Raw genomic sequence first — 12,298 nt, forward strand, 5'->3', positions numbered from 1 at the left:
CCGACTGAGCCACCCAAGCCCCGAAAACATAAGTAACTTTAAGATGAATATAGAGGAGCTGGAGTATGCTCAGAATAGCCACCACAGCCAAAACAGTAGATGACAAGGATGCCTTTTGATATTTGAAGTGAGAAATGACAGAAGGAAGTGGATATATTTAGTAATAGTAAGGGGCCTATTATACTGTCTTTAAGTTTTGAAAGGATTATCATGTGTAAGAGGAATTAGTTATGTTCCACATTTTCTTAAAAGGTATGTAAGGATAACTTTTATGATATATGAATTACATCTTCAAAAGAATTGTGCAAGGACCAGCCAGAGGAAATGTCAGGGACATGTTTTGGTTTATTTGTTTCATATAGAGGAGAACTTCCAAAGTTAGGAGGGTCTCAAGATATGGCATTCTTTCCTGGAAGAAGTGAGTTTTCTGTTTCTGGAGGTGCTTAGTTAGGAGCTAGAGGGCAGCTGTTGATGGGATCTAGGCATCAGGTAGAAGGCTGAATTAGATGACCTCTCTACATTGGATTTCTTTGATTCTCAAAGATGTATTTTTCTCAGCTCTTTAATAATATAGGAGTCAGTAAACAATAGACATGATTATGAGAGTGACCTCTCTTTTAGTTTTAAGGTTAGAACCATATTATTTAACAATTGTTATTTTTCTTCCCATGATTATCACCAATTTTTCACAGCGGGAGAAGGGTGGAGTGAAACTCCCACATCTTGAAGGCGGATATTGTATAACATTGCAAGGAGGACAGGGAAGCAATGATAAGAGTCATAAATTGCAGCTGGAAGCTTGGAACTGATTCCTTTACCCTGCGGTAGCTCGGAAAGGATTCGGCTCCAAGTTTAATGAATACTGAAACATGATCTGAAGAAATTTTATGCAAGAAATACTTTGTTGCCTGGTTCTTAAGTGACTTGTAGTAACTGTATCTTCTGCTGTGCATGAGAAGCAGTTCGCCTCCTTCCCCATCTCTTTCAGAGTTTGAGGTGATCAGGATTTGCTTGAAAAGCTTATTTTAATTATAGGATAATTTCACACACGTTGCTGGCCTGTGGTCGTTGCAGAGCAGATGTAGAAAAACACTGGCTTTAAGACTGAGCTTTTACAATGAAAGTTGGGGGGCACCTGGGTGGCTCAGTGAGTTGGGGCTTCTGCCTTCGGCTCAGGTCATGATCCCAGGGTCCTGGGATCGAGCCCTGCATCGGGCTCTCTGCTGCACAGGGAACCTGCTTCCTCCTCTCTCTCTGCCTGCCTCTCTGCCTAGTTGTGATTTTTGTCAAATAAATAAAATATTAAAAAAAAAAAAAGAAAGTTGGGGACTTTTTCCTCAAAGCATTTGCTGATTGTATGTATTATGAAATGAAACATTACCTTCAGAATCATGGAATCTTCTTGGTGGAAGGGACCTTAGAAGACACTTAGATCCAATCTCCTTATCCTGAGGGACTGAAACAACTCATTGGTAAATGGGGCTGACAAGTTGTGTTTGCCACATTCAGCAGTGATATTTCAGAAACTTCTTTATTATTATTTTTTAAACCCTTTGCAACTTTTAGGAAGCTTGCTTGCTAGCATCTTATTAACTAAGTCTACTCTAAAAATGTATTTATAAAACAGGAAAAAGCAAAACAGGAGAGGGTATAGCTGATTTTAGAGTAATTCTTCCATAGTGTGACAGAAATATAAGAGATTACTAAGCATTCACAAACATTTTTTTCTGGAATACTATCATTGAACAAAACCAGCCTCTACTTGTCATTCTAATAGTTAATTGAAACCCTGTAGACTTAACTTTGGTATCTAACTCACTTCTCTTAGACAGGATGTTGACTCTCTGGCATTCAATTCAGTTTCTTGGGTTGTATACTTGGCATTGTGCCAGATCCAACAGACTGGCCCGTTGGTCATTAAGCACGAGTAGAAGTGATTGGCTGTATGAGAACTAGAAAAATGGTGATAAGAGATTTGTCTCCACACTAATTCAGTCCTTGTACTCATTATATGTATAAATCACAGTGTGTATTATACTGCAGAAATACCTAAAGATGTTACTGTACCTTGTAACAACTAAATTTTTTTCTTTCTTATGAAGGAAGATTAGAGCTCAAAAAATTTAATCAGTGAAGCAGTTAAGTGGATTACTAGGCTATACCTACCTTGACCATCAGCCTTATAGAAAATGAAATGATATTGTTTTATCCAAACACCAAAACCTTGTATAAAACACTGAGAGTGTGTGTGTGTGTGTGTGTGTATGTGTGTAAACACAAGTATGCAACAATTCTTTCATGTTCCTTTAGAGCCCAGGGAGCCTGGGCATGCTGGACAGGCACGCCAGGGAAGGAACTCCGTTCATCACAGCCGGGGAGGAATACTAGGCACAGCGTACCATAGTCCCTGGAAATGAACATTGGTGTGCTTGTGTTTGCTTTTCTCCCTCCTATTTTCTCCAGAAGTTGTTTTTTTTTTTTTTTAAGATTTTATTTATTTATTTGACAGAAATCACAAGCAGAGAGAGGCAGGCAGAGAGAGGAGGAGGCAGGCAGAGAGAGGAGGAAGCAGGCTCCCTGCTGAGCAGAGAGCCCCATGCAGGGCTTGATCCCAGGACCCTGGGATCATGACCTGAGCCGAAGGCAGAGGCCTTAACCCACTGAGCCGCCCAGGTGCCCCTCCAGAAGTATTTTTTTTTTTTAAAGATTTTGTTTATTTATTTGACAGAGAGAAATCACAAGTAGATGGAGAGGCAGGCAGAGAGAGAGAGGGAAGCAGGCTCCCTGCTGAGCAGAGAGCCCGATGCGGGCCTCGATCCCAGGACCCTGAGATCATGACCTGAGCCGAAGGCAGCGGCTTAACCCACTGAGCCACCCAGGCGCCCACCAGAAGTATTTTTTAATGCCAGGTCTAAGAAAAGACAAGACAGGCTAGAATAAGAACTCTTACTACTTTTCTTTTTAATTAGGCCAGAAAATAAGTAAAATAAATGAATTTTTTCCCCCAATGGATTTGTTCTCAAGAAGCAAGTTGATTCTCAACTATGAAGTACCAAAAGGATAGCACTTATCCAGTTCGTAAACATAAAATGTGTTCCTTTGTAGTTGTTTTTAACGTGTATCCAACTTGCTTCAGGCAGACCACATATGTACTTCAGCACGGGTTAGAATTTCTAGGGCCTGTGCCTCCTCAGAGGGTCAAAACTGACTCTGTAAATATTCCTGTGAATTTGTGAACAGCCTTTCAAAGGTTTAAAGCATTTCCATGAATTAATAGGCTTTAAAAAAAAACAAACCCTCCTTTCCAACAGGAAGTAAAGCATTAGAATGGAACTCTGTTATGAGTCCTGTTTCTTATCTAAGGGGAAGGGTCCAGTGGAGGCAAAGTGTAAACTCCTCCAGGTTAGCCAGAGGACTGGGGTTAGACCTTGGACCCCTGATGTTCTCAGTAGTGTTATATAAGACTTTGAAATTTAGAGACTTGTTTTTGAGCTAAAGCATTTCTTCCCATAATTAGATGTTTACTGGTGCCAGGTTTTGAACTTTTAATGTAGCAGATGTTACCAAAGTTTCTGATTGTCTTTCTGGGTGTCTTTAGGATTGTTTGCTATATCCCAGTGGAAAATGCATTTCTAGGCCCACAAGGCTGTTCCTCTGCTACACAGCAGGGCCAGGCTCTTTCCCATCTGTCTCAATCATAGATTTCCCCCTGAAATTCAGGAAAACGTTTGCCGTGTTAAGTCATTAACAACTGTTTCAAAACAGTCTGATTTCTAACAGTTGGTGCATGTGGAGATACCTAATTGAAATAATTCCAGTCTCGTTAATAAGATAAGTGTGTTTTCTAGATGCTACAGGATTATTGCTATCAAATACAAAGTGTATGAGGCTTAGTTGAGTGAATTATGCTTGTATTTGGGTCCCTTTACCAATTTCATTGTGATTTAATAGTTAAAGTCCTTATTTTGGTTTCTTACATTTTCATTTCAATGACCGGAAGAGGTAACTGGAGAAGTATTATGGACGGGAATACTAACAACAAACAGAGTACCTGTAAATTCCAGAGGAGATTTAGGCACCCAGAGAAGTTCACAAATACTGAAATGCTGGCACAGAGTGAAACAGCATCTTGTCTGAACTGTCTATCACCATCTTTTTCACCAGCCCCTCCACTGAAATTGATTCCTTCCTTCTCTGAATTCCCAGAGTGCCTTATCTATCTCCTTCTACTTTATGCTGTGGCTATTTGTACGTACATGTTATATAAATATTTATCATTACAGCCAGCCTCTATGACTGACCACTCTCTGGTCTCCCATGGAGTCTAGTGCAATGGCTTGCACATTGACATTCACTCAAAAATATTTGTTGAATATAGCTTAAAGAAAGAAATGACATCTGGGGTGTCTGGGTGGCTTAGTTGGTCTGCCTTCGGCTCAGGTCATGGTCTTGGGGTCCTGGGATCCATCCAGCCCTGTGTTGGGCTCCCTGCTCAGTGAGGAGTCTGCTTCTCCCTCTCCCTCTACCCCTTCCCCTCTCCTCCCGCTCTCTCTCAAATAAATAAATAAATAAAATCTTTAAAAACATATAAAAAATAAAAATAAAACCCCGTATGAAGATAGAATTCTTCATTAATTAGTGATAGCTCTGAGCTCTGCACAAAGTTTACTGTCCTGGCAACAGACACTATTAAATGCTAAACTAACAGGCAAGCAGAAAAAACTGCCACTCATTTGAGGGAGTATTAGAAAGTAAAATATTTGATCAAGCCCGGCTTTTAGCAGTCAGAGTTCATTCCCAGCCCTGCATAACTTGGAAAATAAATTCTACAACTGCTGTCGTGCACTTTCCTGGCTCTTGGTAGTGACCATTATCATTCTCATCTCCCCAGATCCCATCTCCCTTAAAGTTCTGTCCTCCCTAGGTAATTCTTATAAAATGAACATTAGGATTTTGGCAGCTAATGATAATGCCACTATTAATGCTGCTAGTAACAAATCCTATGGGAACACTTGAGAAAATAGGAGAAAGAAGATCAGGGGTGAGTGGGAGAAAGGTGATGGGAGGAATGATTGGAGAGAGGGAGGGAACTGGAGATTAGGTGCTGGGAGGCAGGCGGTGAGTGAGAAGCTATAGGGAAAACGGAATGGGATGACAGGTAGGCCATTGCCTTGGAGAGGATAACAAGCATCTGCAGAATGATGGTCCATATCTGCCAACATCATTTCCTTTTTGCATGTTTGTCTTAACAACAATGCACATATCCTGTTTTTTCCCATCTTATTTATATTCAACTTGTCTTTTTATTGGTAGTTGTGTGTCTTTTGCTTCTAGAGCCTGTCATTTTGGAAGCAAATAGATCAAAAGCTAAGCCAGTCACATGATGAGGACGGAAGCTTGTTACTTCAGCTTTTTCAGCAGATGTTTACTTTAAAAAAAAAAAAAAATCTGTCTTTCCGATTGCCTTTCCAGCTCTGACTGACCTCCTCAGACCTGTGGTGTGAATGGCTACAGAGGTTGTTTTTATGATAAAATGAGACACGTCATTACTTTGAAACAAACAAAACTGTTCACCACTGTTGGCACGAAGCCGCGTAAAACCTGTCTCGTGCTCTCCTGTAGCCTCTTACACTCTTGTCATATGTAAAGCAGAAGAAATAGGGCATTTGTGAGAGAGGATGCTATTTACTGTCAAGAGACAGCTTTGATTGGCTACCAGGTATGTTGGGAATCAAAGAGACCCCTATTTAATACTTTTTCGGAAGCACTTGGGTAAGATAGCTTGGGGAAGGTCAAAATGGACCTTCATGGACACAGCTGGCTCTGGACAGTATCTGTACAAAGGGCCTAAAACAGGAGGTAATGTGGACAAATGTTAGCCAAACTTTGACTTTGGAATTTGGTGCCATGTTTAACAGGGGAGTGGGGTAATTGTCCACTTAATAAGTTGAAGAGTCACATGGAATCATTCTGTCCCTTCTCTGCCACACCCCTTTTGGACTTTAGTATCATTAATATTATAAAGGGGGCATCACCTCTGTTCATAACCAAATAGTCTGTGAGTAAAACAAAATGTTTTGGACCAGTTGTTTTTCCATGTGTTAACCTCCTGGTAGTCATGTTGGGGATCTGGCACCAGAAATAATATACAATTGGTCAGTAGTGAAGAGCAAAGATTGTGATCTGTGTTCCCACCGTTAAGTTTGGTGAGAGTCTGTTGGTAAGCTTTTGTGTGTGACTCTGGGTTTGCTTAATGAACAGATTGATGTACTGTGAAGAGATACAAAATCACAATATCTGTAACCCTTGACACTGACTACTTCCATAGGTTAAATTGCTTTCTAGATTGGGAGATTGTATAGAAGTTACATAGCCCCCTTACGAGTCTGCGACCTGAAAATAACTAGACCATTTGAAATCTTGTTTGTAAGAGCATGATTGGAGATGAAACCTTCGAAAGTCATTTCCAGTTTTGCAAATGGAACTACAACAGAAGCACAGACAAAGTGGAGGAAAGTTGTCAACACTAATGATGGTAATAGCTACCATTTATTGAGTGCCTCCTGTGTGTGAGGCGCTGTGCTGACATCATTACCTACTTACATCCTAACAATACTGCAAAAGGATTTTAGAATGACTGTTTTACAGGGGAGGAAACCAAGTCTAAGACTGGGTCAATAACTTGCCGACAATCCAGGAATTCATAAGTAGTGATCTGGGATTTGAACCTGGGACTGTCTGACACAGGTGTGCTGCACAATTTCTATAGTTGTGTGCTTTAAGAGGAAAAAAATTACAGACAGGCCTACAAAGAAGTACTGCCAAAACTTCTAAGGCATGGAAGCCCAGGAAGGAGAGCTTTCAACACGTTATCAAAGATCACAAAACAGTAACACGTGATGATCAGAATGAATTATGGAGTGAGTTACTTAACTAACACTCCGGAGTAATTTCAGGTAAAGGAAAGTATTAATAGCTTTTATTTTTGCATTTGTCACCACCTGATTTTTAATGACTTTCTATGCTTTAAAAATGACAGTGCTTGTAAGCCCGGTGTCTCCTGTCACCACGTTAGGCATTATTCAGTGCAGACACCAGGAACTTATTTTTCCTCCTTCATCCATCCGCTGCTGCTACTGAAAACAGATGTTCCCCTAAGCCTACCCTCCCTGTGCTTCTTCTGACAAGTTCACGTAATGTGGTGGTATTGTGTTTCTCTTCCTACTCTACTGTTTCAGGGGTTGAACAGCAGACTTGAGTCTCCAGTACATTAGTGTTTATAGATAGATGTACTCTTTGGGAGCCCATATTTAAGTGTAATTAGTATTGAAATCAGACTTTAAATTTGGACTAAGGGTAGGGGAGCTTGACCAGTAAGCGTATGGGTGGGAGATCTTGGCTTTTACGTAAAGTAAGGGTCAATTAGAAAACCCTGTATTTGAAACATGGCAGCTGTGAATTAAGTGTGCAGATCTTTTCCAATGAGCATTGGTATTTAGGTTTGGCCTCATGGATCAGTAAATGAGATGATTATGTCTGTTTTGCTGTGAACCTAATGGCTTAGTTTGTTTAGTGGATGACTGAGATGGTAGCCTACTGAGAATATTATTTGGACTGGGTAAAGTGATAAGGTGGTGGTGGTGGTGGCTCTTCTTCTTTTTGTCATAAGGATGTTTTATGGTTTAAAGATCTGACTGATAGACTAATGAAGAGAAAACATTAGTTTGATAGTAAATACCTTGACATCAGGGATGTGTGACAGTGCATGTGCATTGGTCAGCATAGAGCTCACAACTTTGGGATTTCAACCCACACTTGGGAATGAATGAAGGAGTACAGTGTATTTCTGAATTTGAATTCTCTCAGTTTCTTTTATAGACATTTAAAAGCTTTGGATTTTATTTTATTTTGGTCATATTACTTGAGTAATTGCTTAGTGAGCAGTCACCCTGTTGCTACTAATCTAAGGAGGTGCCTTTAGTGAAAAGGCCATTAGATATTGGCTTCTCTTTTACTGGTTCCTCAACTGGTGTGATATGCCTTTGAATTTTCCTTTTGTTTCCCCTTCTCTCTGGTTCTCTACCAACCTAACTTTCTGTTTCCTTTTTATTTATTTTTTTTATTTTCTTATTTTTTAAAAAATATTTTATTTATTTATTTGACAGACAGAGATCACAAGTAGGCAGAGGCAGGCAGAGAGAGGGGGAAGCAGGCTCCCTGAGGAGCAGAGAGCCCGACGTGGGGCTCGATCCCAGGACCCTGGGATCATGACCTGAGCCGAAGGCAGAGGCTTTAACCCACTGAGCCACCCAGGCGCCCCCGTTTTCTTTTTAGACTATAAACTATTCTGCATTATATTTCTTATCATACCTCCCAAATCCCCATTTTTCCTGCCCTTACTTCTATCTTCTATCAACTCAAATATAAACAAGAATTAAAGAAGCTGAAACATTAATTTAAAATAAGATTAAAATATCTGCCTTTTCAGTGTTTGAATATGTATGTGTATTTTTAAGAAAATTTCAGTCTTAGAGTTGAAGAAATTGGATCTCATTGGACTTCTTATGCACACACACTCGTTTAAAATATAGGAGCCTTAAATAGTAATACTGGAAATATATTAGTTAAGTGGTCTGGGGAGTAGTTGCTATGCTATTGCTTTTACCATCTGGGCTATCCTAAATATTTTAGACAGTATGTACATATTAAGTCACAAATTCATTTAGATCTTCTCAATCATTCTTGATGATAGAGCCTCCAAAATGAAGGTTCTTCCCACCGCCCCCCCCTGCCCCCCGCCCAGGCTGAGGACAAGTTGCTTTCTAACTCAGAAGTTTTTGCTTTGCGTTAAGCTCTCTATGTGTGTGATAAGGAAAGGTTTCCAAGTATAAGGTGGTGGTGGTCCTGGTGCTTCTGCCACTACTATCAGTGCTGTGTACAACTAACTGTATGTATACGGGGGCTCAGGGGTCGAGACCTGGCACTTTTTGAGATACTGAACAAAAAGACTTGCACTATACTGATGGGCAAAGGGAAGAAGGCAGGTTGTACCTGGCTTGGGAGATACAGCTTAAAGCTAATATTGGTTGAAGATGATTACATGTTTGACAATAATTTGGACAAACCAGCCAGGCTCCATGTGAGATAACTGAATTTGGTCTGGGCATTAGATGAGATGAAAACTTACTGAAATAGAAAGGTAAGTGCTTTAAAAATCAGGTTGCAGAAGAGTAGGTGGAATACAATTTGTGTGTATGTGTGTGAAAGCCACACATACAAATGTATGTACATGGGCCAAAGGAATAGACCTAATAAGACATATATCAAGATGTTAGCAGTACTTTCTCTGGATGATGGAGATGTGAAATGTTTATTTAAAATTGTTTTTGCTCATCGACATTTCCTAATTTTCTACAGTGCACGTGCTTCTGTTACTATGGTAGAAGGTTGTTTTGGAAAATTGACTGTTAAAGAGGACTGTCTAGTAGCTTTTCTTTTCATTGTAGATGAAGCTGGCTGTTGCTGTGGGGCCAGGTCAGGCAAGACGAGGTACTGAGGGCCTTCAAGGCTTAAGTACGGTGACTTTGATAATACAGAACATCAAGAATAAAAAGAACTTCTTATCTTCTAAGTGATAGTATTTCAGATAAATTTATCAACTCTTGTGATTATGAGAAATTTACCTTCCTAATTATGTTTCAGAGCGATAATAAAATTAGTTTCTATTATAAGATTATACACAGATTACAGTAGAAAGAGCTCAGAAATGAGCTGGGTGGCTGGGGAAGCCAGCCTGGGATTTAAATTTTACAAAGATAATGCCGAGTTCATGGTACTAAGAGTTTGGCAGAAATCCCCAGGAGTTAAGAAATTTCAAACAAAGGCTGACAGGAGACAGTTGGCAGGAAAATGAAAAAGTCTGGTAGAGTTGAAGTGCATCATATATTAGGATCATCAGCAATGCAATGAATTTTCATTGCCAAATCACTAAAGTCAGAAGTTTCAAAAAACAAAACAAAAAACAACTGTTGGTTTCTTTAGTCCATGTTTAAAGCTTTAAAAAATCCCATTATTTTTGAACCAGCTACTATAGTCCTGTTTTTCTAAACTGAAATAGGTGGAAGGATATAGAAATGATAAACTGTAAATTAGGAGAAGAAATGGTGGCCAAAAGCTGGGGATTCTCAGATGGTAAGAAAGTCATGTTTACCCTGAGAAAAATATTATGAAGCTGCACCTTACTTGGGAGGTCAGTTCCAAAGTCAGTACCTAAAGTGAAAACTAAAATAGTCAAAATGACCTTGAAAAATCCCTTTAAAAATTCCATGTTAGAGGGACACCCGGGTGGCTCAGTCAGTTAAGTGTCTGCCTTCAGCTTAGGTCATGATCCCAGGGTTCTGGGATCAAGCCTCCTGTTGGGTTCCCTGCCAGGTAGGTTCTCCCTCTCCCCACCCCTTCATACTCTTTCCCACTATCTCTCTCAGATAAATAAATTCTTTAAAAAAAAAATTGCATGTTAGAGATCAGTAAATTTAATACAGCAGATTTTTCCTCCACTGTTAGAACAAAGCAACATTTCTTTGATTGAGTCCCAGACATACTTGGCTTGCATCTGTGGGCATGATGTTTAGGGAAAAGTAATGCTTTTTACACTAGAACCACTGACAGCATGGCAAAGTGTTCACACCATGAGAGGCTCAGAAACTGAGGCTGAGGAGTACCTGGGTGGCTCAGTCATTTGGGAATCTGACTTTTGGTTTTGGCTCAGGTTGTGATCTCATGGATTGTGGAGGTCCACATTGGGCTCTGTGTCCTCAGCAGGGAGTCTGCTTGAAGGTTCTCTCCCTCTGGCCCTCCCTGCCTCTCATAAATCTTTTTTTTTTTTTTTTAAAGATTTTATTTATTTATTTGACAGACAGAGATCACAAGCAGGCAGAGAGACAGGCAGAGAGAGAGGGGAGGAAGCAGGCTCCCTGCGGAGCAGAGAGCCCGATGCGGGGCTCGATCCCAGGACCCTGGGATCATGACCTGAGCCGAAGGCAGAGGCTTTAACCCACTGAGCCACCCAGGCACCCCGATTTTTTTTTTTTTAAAGATTTTATTTATTTATTTGTCAGAGAGCATACAAGCAGGGGGAGCAGCGGAGGGAGAAGCAGTGTCCCCATTGAGCAAGATGCCCATGTGGGACTCAATCCCAGGATGCTAGGATTATGACCTGAGCTCAAGGCAGACACTTAATCAACTGAACCACTCAGGCGTCCCTAAATAAATAAATAAATTTTAGAAAAAAAGAAACTGAGGCTGACTGAAGGGAAAGCACATTCACAATTTTCATCCCTTATTTATGTTTAGATTTCTATTTCTTCTTCCCACAGCTTTACTTTCCTTATCCCCCACCACATTCATTCTCTCTTTCTGCCTCCCTCTCTCCCTTTCCTTTGTTCCGTTCCTCCCTCTTCTGCTGTCTTTCTGTCCTTGTCCCCTCTCTCCAGCTCTAGAGCATACAGGTGGGGCAACTAAAAGCACTTGGGGTTCTTTGTTCTATGACCATTTTAAGCAGTTACAGAATCCTTTTTGGTTTGAAATGGGGTGGGGGCAGGGGACACTGGTGTTCTGGCTTGCCAAGATTTATACTGTACCTTATATAACACCTATGTTTATGGAGCCATTTAGTTCTGGGGCAACTAGTGTCATCTTGAAGATGAGGTCTGAACTGGACTTTCAGGACATCCAGTCCAGTCTAGGCCCCTTTAAGATATTTGGGCTGTGTTCACAAATTCTGAGGAATGTGAGAGTCTAGGGATTAATTTTGAGGCTACCTGAGACTGAGGATATACTCAGGGATCCTGGACTGAAAGCCCTCTAGAGTATTAAAAGAGTCTTTTCCAAAACGAAATTCATGTGACCTGAATTTCCTTTGCACAGTCTGAGAGACTGTATTTTATAATAGGAAGCGCACTGAATGAAAGATGGGAAATTTGGTTCTCTACCACGACTTACTCGCTCTGTTCTGAGGTCATTGTTTCTCAGCTTTTCATGTTTGTGGCACATTTTCTAATAAGAGTTTTGGGGACATAATTGAAGGGAATAAAGCAAAAATAGCACTAAACAAGTTGACGATTCAGTAGAGTTAAAGTCAGAGCATCACAGTCTCTTAGAGCCTGCGAAAGCATCCTTGGTGGGGATAGTTTTATTTGGTCACTCTTACAGCACTGTTTTTCTGCAAGAGCTGTTCACTGCCTGACTGAGCTTTCTCACATAATTATGATGCAATAGTATTTGTGGTTTCATTAAATAC

The 12,298-nt window shown here is 40.4% G+C and overlaps 1 protein-coding gene across 7 annotated transcripts in view; it reads left to right on the forward strand.

The window, feature by feature from the left end:
* The window catches only part of TTC28 (tetratricopeptide repeat domain 28), a 648,175-nt gene that overhangs the window by 273,018 nt on the left and 362,859 nt on the right, over positions 1-12,298 (forward strand). The window lies entirely within an intron of this gene.

This window comes from Mustela erminea, chromosome 13 (genome assembly GCF_009829155.1).
Source record: "Mustela erminea isolate mMusErm1 chromosome 13, mMusErm1.Pri, whole genome shotgun sequence".
In the NCBI taxonomy this organism is placed as follows: domain Eukaryota; kingdom Metazoa; phylum Chordata; class Mammalia; order Carnivora; family Mustelidae; genus Mustela; species Mustela erminea.